General features: G+C 37.1%; 1 pseudogene; it reads right to left on the bottom strand.

Moving 5' to 3' along the window:
* The window catches only part of LOC112981411 (NAD(P) transhydrogenase, mitochondrial-like), a 90,281-nt pseudogene that overhangs the window by 13,958 nt on the left and 62,400 nt on the right, over positions 1-13,923 (bottom strand).

Raw genomic sequence — 13,923 nt, 5'->3', positions numbered from 1 at the left:
TTTCCTGGTCTTCAGTTTAAGAACTCCCATATAATCTTTTTAAGGGCCAACAGGCTTTCATCTTCCATTAGATGGAGCCCATCCTCCTGTTGCAAGCTCCGTCTATTTGAGACATTTCCCAGTTCATAATAAATCTAAAGTGGTCTTTCTTACCTATGCATGTAGGCTTTATCCCTGTACATGGGCTTTGGGAGTATTTTAGAAAATGCTAGCATGATGGTTTTTCCTTTAGTCACTGAACAACTTAAATTTTGTCTCTAGTATCTCTCTTCCACCTTTATCATGTCACTGGTTGACCACAGGCTACTCCTCAGAACTCACTAAGAAACTGGCTAGCTTCCTCATGAGATCTGCTACATTTTCACCCACAAGCAAGTTCCTGTGAGCTCCTAACTGACATCACAAACCAATTGACTGATGTGACTGATAAACAGATGTCTCAGCACAACAGAAGTTTCCAGCTGGAAACCTTTCTGTGGAGTGGTAGTATCAGTGCAAAGGTGTGATGAAAGTCAAATATGAAAATGGGTTTTCACAGTTATTTGCAATGAGTCCTTCAAATCAGGTTTTACTTTACCCCTCTCCATTGTGCATATCTGTTCAAACATTTTTGTTGTAAGTTTGCTTGTGGACATCAAGTTGCTGACACAGTTACTTTTGTAATCCTCAATTTTCCACGCCTGAGTACTCAGTCATATGGACCAAAAGCCCATAATTACTTTTCACCTGAACATGGTGAACATAAAGAAGTCTTTAAAATTTCAGGGGTTGTCCTGGCAGTACAATACCTTTAAAAATCAGGTTACCGATTTTGATGCCCTATTATGGTCATAGAAACCTATTATTAGACATACTGAACTTCCTAAATAGGTATTCTATATTAAAAAAAAAAGTCAAATATCCTAGACAATGCTTTTTCAGAGCAAAGGTCTTGAATAGTAACTACAGACTTCTACAATCAAAACATTTAGATTCCTTACACAAAACTGCACACAAGCATTTTGTATTAAAAGAGCAAGTTATTCTGTCTAAAGTCCTATACAAAATTAAATTGGAATTAAAGTGCTTCTAGAGCCAAACTGAGGCCCACTGGCATTCAGCTTTGTTTGGAATAGAATGCAACTTTTTATGCTTATTCCATTGTAAGGCTGAAGTTTAAAGCTGAAAGCCCCAGGAAAAATTTCCTCTGCAAAATGCTCTACTCTGAGAAATTCACAGTTGACTCAGTAAGGATGCTCAAATTGTCATTCCCACATGCAGTTTTGTACATCTATATCATGGCAAATGCACACAGCATCTCAATGAGGCACCTAGACAACCTAGTTTCTTAGTTTTGCGTTAATGACCTTTGGAAAATTTCACCTACTAGTATCATCAACTGAAGAACACATTCATGGACTGACAGATGTGTGGCTAGACCTTCCAGGATTTCTATTCCACTGAGTACTTCTTTGTCCCAGCTTCCGACTGTGTCGCAAAAATATGCACAAATTTGCAAGGAGGGGGCACTTTACAGAACTCACAAGTATACGTTTCTGTACATGTATAACTGTTGAATAGAAGGCACAAACAGATATTCCCTATAAGATGTAGAGGGCAAAAAAAACATTGTTCACATGCAGTGCTGACTGATGACACCAATGTAGCTAGTGAAGCCAGAGTTTGAGGCAGAGAGGAAGGAAAATAAGATCCACCCGTTAAAAGCAGTTAGATCCACCCCTCAACAGCAGTAAGACCTAGGGAAAAAGAAAAGTCACAGATTATTAGCCCTCAGTCCTAGGGCTGAGGGGGAAGAGATGCTTCATTTGGTAGATAATACATTTTCCTACTCTTCCTTTTTCAATCTTGTCCGATTTTCTTGTGGAACACCTGAAAGGAGAACCTAGCCACACAGTCAAGCTAGTAGGAACAGTTGCATAAGCATTCAAAGCTGGAACATTTGGCCTGTATTCACTGCTTTTTCAACCATTTCATCGCTCATTCCTTACAGTTTTTTGCCTCAGATGCCTTCCATATTTGTCCTTCTTAACCTCTTTTCTTCTGATATGTTCCCATCGTGCTTGTTCCCAACAGTATCCAGTGCCCCTTCCCTCTTCTTTTCATTTATTGGAAAACCCTCCTCCTCCTCCAAAGAAAACAAAAAACAAAACAAACAAAGCCCCTCTTACCTCTTTCCCTAAAATTACAGAATGTGCTGAAATCTGACCACCATCAGTTGGCTCATGTTGTGTGCAGTCCCTCTTACTAGGTTGCCATGTAGGAGAGCAAGGGATTTCTTCAACTGGGTGTTTTTACAGGGCTTTACAAACCTGGCCCCACTCTTAGCTGGTCCTTATACTCTATCATAAGAGCAATTTTAGCTGTGACCAAGGTTAACAGAAATTTCAGGTTATGCCAAACTAAGAAAGTACAATAAAATAGACACAACATGACTTTTATATTATTTGCATAGGAGTACAAAATGCACTAAATGCTTTATTGCACCTGAAAATACATGGTCTCTGCCATAATGAAGAAGCTATCTTGTACTTGACTTCCCAGTTTAATAGGGAAATATGGAACTGCTCTCCCTGAAGAAGATAAAGATTACTCTGACAAATTCAACCCTTGCCAAAGGATTGCAGGTACAAAGCATATTTTAAATGTGAAAGCACAGTTCTCAGCTGGAACTGCATTAGCTGTACCTAGCTCTTCACTTGCAAGGGGAATTCTGCACTCCTAATCATAGGAATACAGACTAAACTTGTTTCTATTTGCATTCTCCTTTTTCCGTATCCAGACCATACATAAACAGGTCCTATACAGATCAAAACAAAGCAAAGGATGTAGAAACAAAAACAGACTAACACATACCTGAGGTGACACTGACATTTTCTCAGCATGTCTTCTCATTATTCTCATTAATTTTGTTAGACATTTTCTTCCCTGGTCCTAATAGCTCTCACAGAAATACACGTTTTTATTATAGGGACAATAGATATAGACATAAAGCCAATGTTCATATTTTGGCATCCCTATACTTAAAAGAAATGATTATTATACAATCCTTTGGTTGCCAGTAAGATTTCTGTGTAGGAATATGCATCATGGATCTAAGTAAAGATGAAAAGTAGAATTGTTTATTGCCTGGTGTAAGAGTTTTGAGGCAGGAACTCCTAAATTCTAATCTTATTTATAATTCAGTTTGGGTAAGTCATTAACCTCTTTCTGTCTCTACCTCCTTGTCTGTAAAGTCCCTCCTAATGAAAATGAACCCAAGTCTGTCATAATGAAGCACACAAGAGAAGAAAGAAGCAGAGAGTACATTTACCAGAAACTGCATTTGTTACTGACACAGGAGGCAAATGGAAGGTAGGTATGACTCCCCAGACAGTGTGATAAGCAACTATTCCAGCAAGATGAGATGTGGTCACCATTTCAGTAAAAGCAGCATTAGGAGGAAAAAAACCCTGTCCTAAAACACCTGCCAAGCCTATAAAGAAAAGTAAACACTCAGGATAATAAAAAAGCAATTTTTTTGAATTAATCATAAACTAAAACCAGACTTAGAACCCAAGCCCTACTTCCAATGAGGCTGTGTCACTTGACACCCATGGCAGCAGAAGGTATTCCCTGCACATTCTTAACATGCGTATCTTTTATACCTTGTTTTTGCCAGAAAACTATTCTTGTCTGGAGTTATATTATCTTTGTCAACCTGGGGATGAAATGGGAACCCCAGGGTCCTCCAGATGCATAAAAGGACTGGCAGCAAACTCTCTTAAATAAAAAATGTTCCACTTGGGCAAATATGGAGAAATAGTTCATTGAAAAAAACAAAATGAAGTATGTCATAAATTCCCCTGTGACTTCTCACAACCTTTACTGCTTTAGTAGGAATACAGACCACAGTGTAGCATCTGAACGTTATTAAAAGATGCAGACCACACAAAGAGTTCAACAATACTTCCTTGGGAGAAACTATTATTGCTCCCAGTACTAGTCTCTTTGACCATATGTGTTGGGGATTTAAGAAAATGTTTTTCCCACTTTAGGAAAAGACTAGATCATTTCATTAATCCAAGATAATATGGTATTTGACTCAGAGACACATTTTGTCATCACTTGCACAATGTCTTATTAAATATATCCAAGTAAACTCTGAGCAAATCAATGTACCAATATGAATCTCTCCAATCAAGACAAAACCCAATGTAGGAAGGATATCAGAATCTGGCTCTTAGAGCTCATGGGAGAGTAATTTTTGGCGAGACTAGCGTTTTAGCAAGTCTTTATCAAAACATTAAAACTTGCATAGAAATTGCCCAACATTAATCAAAAAAACAGATCTTCAAACTAGGATATTAAAAGGATGGTAATCTGGACAGAACATTCTAAAGTCAATATCCCTGTGAGAAGAATAAGGAAGGTCTTTCAATTGCTCTGCAAACCTAGGTTATAGAATGGTTCACTAACTGGAACAGACTTCTCTTTCTTCATTCCCAACTTTCTGTATCACCAAAACATTGCTTTCCTTGAACCAATAGATATTTATACATATTTAGCTTGGACAAGAGCTTAGAAGGCCATGAACCCTTGAAAAACTATGCTAAATCTCTCCCCTTCTGTTATCATTTGTATTAAGAATTATTCTTCTTTCATTCTATCATCATTATTTTCAAAGATAGTTAATATAAAGAGCATAGAGATCTTGTTTATGAGAAAAATATTATTCAACATAATCAAAACCTTGCTGTCTGATTGATTTTCCATTCCATATACAAATTTCAACACAGATAATGACATCTGGAGTTATGCAGTATATACAGGCCCTGATCCAAAAGCTTTTGAGAATAGTCTATCTATTAATTTTAACTGGCCCGGGATTGGGTCCCTAACCTATATCATATTGGGTATTTATTACACATATAATTAATATCAGAACAACTTTCTTGGTAACAAAAGGTATACAATGATTCACTTAAAATCCTGAAAAATTGAATTTTTAGCCTTTCATTCAATTGGAAATCAACATGATATATCAGCAACCCACTGCCTGGGTTGCTATGTTTTAGAGTTAAGCCACTGCGTGCACTCCCTTTCAGAAGCTAACTTTATCTTTGTATGATTATTTCTAGCATTGATCATCATTTAAATGCCAAACTGATTATAATAAATACAGATTAAATAAATTTGCTTGTACCTTTTGTATAAATTCCAGCTGTGGTCATGGTCTACCTAAATGGTGAGCCTGTGACTTCCTTCTCTCCTTCCAGTTCTTGCACTTTTTTTTTTTGTTTGTTTAAACAGGAGTAGAAGATGGTGCTGCTTTTGGTAAAAGTCGTGGAAATCAGACCCTACTGTCCTGTTATAGAACAAAACAATCATTATGATGGAATCTTACATTATCTTGTTTTTCATCATTTTATGGACTGACCCTTCATCCAAAGTTCTGGCACAGTTACTCATCAATCCTTCTGAAATTAGTGGGATTACTCACATAAGTAAATAGAATAGGATTTGATCTTTACCTTATACTTACAGTGATAATCTTGGTCTCTAAAACAGCACTGATCATTGCATTAGATCAGTTGTGAAAACCATGTTTATGTTCTTACTGCACAGAATTTGGCTCAGTATATTTCAGATGTCATATACTTGACATTTTGAATCACAGGAAAAGGGGAAAAAAAGAAAGAAAAAAGATTAAACAAGAAAATCGAAATCCTGAACTACTTCTCTTAAAAGCTGAATGTGAGTATGTTTCTCCTTTCAAAACACTTTCTTAGCTAACTAGTAATTCCAGTCTGCCAATATTTAATTACTGAGCATGACTGTACTTCGGTTTAACACTACCTGCGCGCAGATACGGATTCTTGTCAATCTTCAGTTCACCATGGCAACTGAAATTATACTTCCCTCTTTATTACATCCAAGATAAACATAACCGAAAAAGAATCAGTTTATCTAAAGAAACTTCTTGCGTATGGAAAAATTGCAGTCAACATACAAGTAATCTCAGTTTTCACAGATTTTAAGGCTGCCTCCCAATTTAACTGCATATCCAGTTCCTTTTCTCTTCCCCGGGGCGAGAGGCCAAAGGATGTATGAAGGTACAAGGACTGTTACTACTACAACAGAGATTATCAGGCCATATCCTGCACAATGTCATATCAGAGTTGAAATCTGTTTCACATTCTGAGGCCAAACCCCTGCTAGCTTCAGTAGGAAACTACTGTGTCTTTATAACTGACAGTGCTCTTTCTTTCCTGCTCTTGACACAAGGACGTTGTAAGAGTACTGTGAAACCATTTGACCTTTGCAGTGCTAGCACTAATTGAAGTCTGAGTACCACACACAGCTTACCTATTGCTACTTGTCATGGCAGCTTTGTTCAGTACATACTGACTTGACTCCACACACTTTATCTGGTTCTTTAAGTCATATTTCCTAAAGCACAGTTCAGTGACTTAGCAGATGAACCTATTCTCAGTAATATATCCTTCTTCAAAAATTACAAGTTCCATGCACAGCATTGATTTTACAATACAAAAATATTTATTAATCTCTTTTTGTCCAATTTCAGTGCTCTAAACATGTAAGAAATTCACTTCACTACATTATCTTGAAGGCACTGAATGATACGTTTCCTTGGAGTGGCTAAACTCACTAACAGAAACACTGGTGTCTTTCATAAAGCACATTTTAGACAATTTTATTGAAAACATTTAAGTGGCATTGAAACTCACCTTCATTATCAAGATGTTATTGGAATAAATGCTACTGGCTTGAGTAGCCATTCTACTTGGCAAGTCTGTGTAACCCATGTTCACCACACCCTGATGAGAAAGAAAAATAAATAGCTTTCAAAGCTTTCATGTATTATATCTTGGAAACTTTTCACATGTTCTCCACAGATCTAATGCCTGTTTTATACATGGTAGTAAATCAAATTTGCATATTACTGCAGACATGGCTTACCAAAGCTTTGTTTTACAAGCTAAGGGTTCTGCTTAAAACTAATAGCTTACTCTGATGCATGACCAGAGAAAGTCAGCAATTTTGTCAGGAAGCCAGAGACTGAACAAGCTGGGAGGCCAGTCAGGAAACTGGCTACAAAACCATATGGTGCTTATTTTTCAGAATAAGAAGTCAACTACTTCAAATTTGAAAACACCTCATGGTCGTCTGATAAGAATCACATTGCACAATGTGTTTCATGGGTTAATTGCACTCCAGTCAATTCCAAGGAAGAAGATATAGATACCTTCATTCTTTGCAAGTGTATCTGAATGAAGATCATGTTTCTTTAACATCCTTTCATATTATTAAGAATGCACACCATTAAAAAAAAAAAAATTCTAACTCCATACTCTGAAAACAACATATATTGAATTCTGATCTTGAACACTGCCCTAAATTATTGTTTCTTCCTTCAATTTTATCATTCCAGGCTAGCCATCTGGACATTGCAGCTGCCAGTTCATCCCATGTGGAGCCACAGGTGCTGGCTTCAATGCACATCCAGGAGTAAGTCATGACTTGATAGTCAAGTATGGCAGCCACAGAAGAAGTCAATAAGATCAATAAGGTAAAATTGCAACACTTTTAGCTGAACTGTTCTGTTCATCTGGCATTCCAGAACAGGCCACTGTACACCTCTGCTCTTGGGAAGAAAACAGGTGAAGGCTGCAAGGATTCTGCTATTACTTTATGCCCCAGTCCCAAGTGTTCCTGTAAAATTCCACCCTACTATAATGTATGAGCATGGTTCCTGATGGAAGTGATTGCATTTTTAACGGGTTCAAATAATGGCTCCTTTCAAAGGGAAAAGGACATAGTACTAGAAAGAGGAGGAAAAAAACCCATTTATTATTACTGATGAGAGTAAGGCAGGGAATAGCATTTTCTACGGAAGACAGGTGCCCAGCAGATTTTTTTCCTTTTCCACAATAGTATTTGCAGTATTTTCAGACTACAGGAATACCACAACTTCGATGACTTTGTCACTATGTAAGGTGGGTATTTAAATGAATAGATGGAACAAACCTTTGAGACCCTATGGCATATGCACAGGCCCTCTCTGCACACAACTACAATAACAAACATTGTGCAAAATAGGCCTTCCAGTCTAGGCAGAAAGTCCAGCACTTGGGGAAGACAAGCAAGCAGTATCCAAATTGCTGATTGTATGAGGTATTAGAGCAGTTCAGGCACATACAAACTGACTCAGAACAACATACTCAGATGTGGTTTTATAAGGGGAATATTTAAATGTGAAAACATCTACATAAGTTCTAAGTATTTCCATTCAGTTTTCAACAGAAGAATATCAGTAGAAATATTTCTTTCTCCCACAGTAAAAGGGGAAACCTACCTTTTTCCACTAAGAGAAGATGGAAAAAATAAAAAATTCTTAATCAGCTCTGTTAACCAGGCATCAACATTATTCATTTAAAATAGTTCTGACTATCACCCTCACACCACACCAAAAATCAGGAGACAAAGCTAGGCCGTCTTAGGACAGCAGCAGTGCAGGTCAGCAGCTTTAGGAACACTCTTGATTTCATCAGTTTCATGATGCTTGTCTGTCTGAGAGTTTACCTGCTAGAGCCAGATCATTACAGAGAACTAATCTTTCATTTAAAAAGAAAGAGAACATTGTAGCTAAAGAAATGAGTTAGAAATTTAACTTGGAAAAAGATAATGAAATAAAAGTTTAAGATTAGTTACATCTTTTTATATTTCAAAAACAGTCTCATGATATCTTTTTAGGTGTATCACCACTTAGGACTGCATTGTACTGAAAAAAGATATAAACTGATAAAACGTGATTGTTTAGTCAATACCCCAGTACACGTTTTGGCAGCAGACAAATAATTGCACCGTTATATCATCTTACCATTATGCACTGTGTGATTTTTCTTTTCCAGACTACATTTGATCTTAATCTTCATCTAAGAATAGTAATTCTCTGTATTAAAATCTACCATTGATATAGTAAAATAGTGACAAGTCACAGTTTTTTACAAATACTGAAATCAAGCAAATCTCTAAATTGATTTTCCTTCTTTTTTTCTGGATTCAAATTTTAGGAACTGGACAACTGAAAAGCCTTGTTAATAAAGCTCGAGAGATGAATCTAAGGGCATTTATGGATACCAGTACTAAAAATGATGTTACCATGCTTATAAATGTCACAATGCATAAAACCTTCAAACATGGAATGGTGTCTGGATAATATTCCAATCTGAGGTTTCATTACTTAGAAAAGAAAAGACTCTGCTTTATTGCCCCACCACACTAGTAAGAACTCCATGACAGAAATGCAGTGGCTTCAAGGAAAGATGGTCAAGTCCTTATTACTATAACATTTATTAGTTTCTCGTTTCTCAGAGCAACACTGACATTATTTGTACTTTCTCTGCAACTCAGTTATTTCTAAGAAATGCTGATGAGCTCTACAACCCTTACAAATGTAAAGTAGTCCAGGATGAGTCATTTCTACATTACATCCAACCTAAGCTGCAAGATCCACAATTATGGATCGTTCTTTCATTGGCTCCACCACACTCTTAGTGATTAGAATTGGAGTTTTTTTTCCCCATTGCAGATTTAACAAACCAAACAAAACAAGTTTAACAATTCAGCCTGGAGATAAGCAGGCTCATAGGATCTTATGAATGTGTATAAATATGTGATGGGAGGATGCAAAGCAGACCGAGCCAGGCTCTTCTCAGCGGTGACCAGTGACAGAAAAAGAGGCAACAGGCACAAACTGAAATACAAGAAATTCTATTTAAAAATAAAAAAAAAAAAATTACTGCAAGAGTGATCAAACATTGGAACAGGTTGCCCAGAGAGTTTGTGGAGATATTCAAAACCCAGCAGGTCAAGGTCCTGAGCAATCTGCTCTAGCTGACCCTGCTCTGAGCAGGGGTTTGGAGTAGACAATCTCCAGAGTCCCCTCCAACCTCAACTAGTCTACAATTCTATAATCATAGTACAATATTTGGTGTACAATGCTCACATCACATTTTTATACTGTACTGTATACTGTACTGCACACAAATTGCAGGGTTTACTGTGTTCACACACAAGCATCTAATTTGTGCAAGAGCACCCAATTAGTTCACACACAGGCACAGTGTTGGGCATAAATCGCACGGTTTTGGAAGCAGGGGGCTGCAGGGGTGACCTGAGCAGTGGACCATAAACTGCCTTCTGACAGTGACAGGGTCACCTCCAAAGGACTGTAGCTGCAGGTGACTCACACCAGGACAGGCACAATAAGAGGTATGGAGAAGCGGAAGATGGAAACAGTTATACATGCAACCCCAACCTCACCAAATAACCTGGGATGGACTGAGTGTATTCCGTGGTGAAAACAAGAGAAGTTGAGACTAGGAAAGAGAGAGGATAGGTGTTTGGCTTAAGCAGAGCCTGGGAAAGGGGGAAGAAAGGCATTTACTTATTTGTTTGCTTAATTGTTTATGTTTTCTTTTTTTCTGAATACCCAAATCAGTGATTAGATGTTTGTGTTAATTAGCAATACATTAATTAAGAATTCAACAAGTCGAGACTGTTTTGCCTGCAACACATATTGGAGAAACTGGGCAAACTGTTTTCAAAGAACATCCTCCAGTGCAAATGAGACCAGAACTTTGATCAGAATATTGTATAAAATGTTAATCAGTGTTCCAGATTCTAAGCCATATTTTCTTACTCTATCCGGTATCAAATCTTCTGACATTAGCTCCCATTGCTTTGGCAGCTCCTGCTGCAGTCAGTCCAGCAATGCCACCACCCATTCTCAACATCTAAAGAGATCAAACAGATAGTAAAGCATATTCTACATTCACTTATTCCATCGCGCACTGTGTCTACAATACGGCTTAATTCAAAAGAACTTTAAAGAGCATCTGAGACTACAAACTGTAAGCACTTCAAGGAGGTATAAAATCGTATCTCGACAATGTAACATGGTTAAACAGCTGGTTTAGGGCATAGGAGTGGGTGGTCAGCTCTACAAGAGGTGCCATATGTAGAAGATAAGGTAGACATGAGTAAGATAAAAAGTGAAGTTAAACAAAACATGACTAGAGCAACTTTTTCTGTTCCACAGGACACAGACCTTAACTCAGAAACTCCAATAACAAATGGATGCTAACCCTGATTTGTTCAGCCATGTAGATGTTTTCCTCTACTATACCTCAGATTTCCACAGATTTGTTAAACAAAATTCTCTTTTCAGATATGAATGCTGTCATGTACAGTGAAATGGATATCAGAGAGAAGAGGCTAGTCTCAGAACGAACAGACTGTTTTAAGATTATTTTCTTTTAAAAAAGTCTCCATGTGCCCCTAGGTATGAGGTGATTTAATGTATTTTTACACTTAAATTTATGGCAATTGATTGAGAATTTGTCAAAAAAAAAAAAAAATCCAAGGTAGAACTAAACCCAGAAGGGTAATATTCACTTACAGACTTCAGTTCCCCTTGGCTGCATAGCATTAAGGCAGGTGAGAACAGACAGGAGGAGTCCTGGACGTTGGTGTTCCGCCAAGCGGAAGCAGACCTAACACAACACCCTGTTTGCAACCATCCTGTGAACAATCCCACTCTGACTCCTTGGGAAAGCCTTAAAGGGTTCTGATCAAGAGAAATCTCTGCATCCAGGAAATGCTCAAAGGCTGCAATTAAGCTAAGTTCTACAGGATGGTTTGAATTTTAAAAGCAGGTACAATCCGGCCAATACAAATAAAAATCACAAAAAAGATCAAATGATATTTATTATCTCCTACAAGGCTCACATGGGAGAGCCAACCTACCATATTATACTAGTAGTCCAAGTTTTCAGTTACAAATTTCTACTCTGTAAATATCAGCAGTATCAACCGTACCTTTGCAGGAGGAATTTTTCCAGCTGCTATTATCTGACCAGTTTAAAAAACAGCCAAAATGATTACCTGCTAGGACTACTGCTTTGTACTCATAAAATGTAAATAGATAACACTGCAGTTAGTTAGCGACACCTTCAGAAGAAGGCATGCAAATAACAGTGCTAAAGCTATACACACGAAATGTCACATATTCTAGGGCTCAGGTACCAGTATACAAATTACAGAAACAGAGCCAGAATCTCCTGAGACAAATAAACAAACCAAATCAATTAGATAATTAATAGAAGCCTCACAAAATAAACTATAGCTGCAATGGAGATCTTAAAGAAATAAATCTTTTAAATGAAACAATACTTTCAAACGTCATTCCAATTTATACCAGTGGTTTAAAAATTAAATGTCTGATGGAGGACAATTGCTGGGAAAAGAATGCATACCAAAGCTGTTGACTCATGGCATAAATAAAGTGCTTATTGCAGCTGTAATATTTGAATTATTTATTTTTCATTCTGTAGATCAGCTGACATGTCTATGCTTGACTGTCATCCCACTTATACAGGATGCAGACAGTGCACAGATCTGCTCATAGCTATCCCAGGAATTTACAGCACTGAGATTCCCTTGTTGAACTAACCAGTTGATGGTTATATAAACTCTACATGAACTAGAAGATAGGGCAAACCTCACATTTACTTTCAAAAGGAAGTTATATGTTTAAAACATAAGCTGTATTCATAGTTACGGGTTTCTTTAGCATTTCTATATAATTTATCCTTCCTAATAAGCTATTGCTCAAAAGTCTTTCAATTTATGGTTCTTTATTCAGAGAGTAGGAAGTGGCCCAGAAAACTTTCACTAAAATGCTCTCTCACTTGTCAATTTTTTGTAGCTACATGGACCACACTAGGATAAAAATAAAGTATGTATTTATTAGGCAGGGCTTTTTTTTTTTTTTTTTTTTTTTTTTTTTAATAGTAGCAGCTGGTGCTTCATTATTATTTTTTTCAAGTTATTGGGGAATTAAGGAAAGCACCACTGACCATTTCAAAAGTGCTGCTGCAGCTAGGTAGGAATTTGAAGATACCTTTTTTGGAAGAGAAGATTTTCCAGCTGTTAAGCATTGTGCTTTTTTCTATTTAGTCAAAAGACTAAACGACTTAAAGCTTTTGCTTACTTCATTTTCTCTGAAGAACAATTGGAAAACTTTTCTTCCTTCCTTTTTGTTTGTTTATTTTAAAACTCTTTCCCCCTTCTTTTCAAGTTCAAATTAAAACTAAGCCTAGGCATGGGGGAAAACCCCTTTAGCTTAAAAGAGTAACAAATATAAAACAAATCCAATGATCTAAATGCTAGAGTGAGGTGCATCCAAGTGCAGCTCTCTTGACTCCCTGGGTACATGGGCCCATTGTCACTGCTGCAGGGTAAGATAGGCAGGCGTTCAGGGAATTCCTATACAATCCATAGCTACAATTAGTATTGTGTAGCTTAATACACAGTGACTGACAATTTGTCCTTGCTGAAGTTAATAGCAAAATTTCCACCGACTTCACTTAAGTGAAATTTCACCCACTAGAGCGAAATGAAAGACTGGCAGAAAATGATAATTGCTAATAACCCAAGTTGAGCCAGGGCAAGACAGTCACCATATACACATATTTTGTGAAATAGTGGAAAAATTGCTTTTCTTCTGTGAGTACCATCTGCTTTATTGTCATAACCATACACTCTTGAGGGAATAATTTATTTTGGTCTACAGGCAAATAAAAGGAAAAACCTTAAAAACAAATGTTTTAAGAGAAGTTTGTCTTAAAAAAAAAAAAAAAAATCAGCATTGTTCAGGGCTCCAGGACCATTCGAGGGAAATCAGAGTTTGACACTAGCTTAATTAGATTAAAATAGCTTCACAAACTAAAAGAGAGATAGAATGTATAACAGGAAAATGCTATTCATCTCTGTAGTCAGATTGCTTAAATTTACCAGAGCTGTCATCGAGACCTTTTAGAGACTAGCTTCACGATTTTGTTTATGGTTCTGCAAAGA

Source organism: Dromaius novaehollandiae, chromosome 10, assembly GCF_036370855.1.
Source record: "Dromaius novaehollandiae isolate bDroNov1 chromosome 10, bDroNov1.hap1, whole genome shotgun sequence".
Taxonomy (NCBI): Eukaryota; Metazoa; Chordata; class Aves; order Casuariiformes; family Dromaiidae; genus Dromaius; species Dromaius novaehollandiae.
The sequence above is the reverse complement of the archived record's forward strand: the minus strand, read 5'-3'. Positions and strand labels throughout refer to the sequence as shown.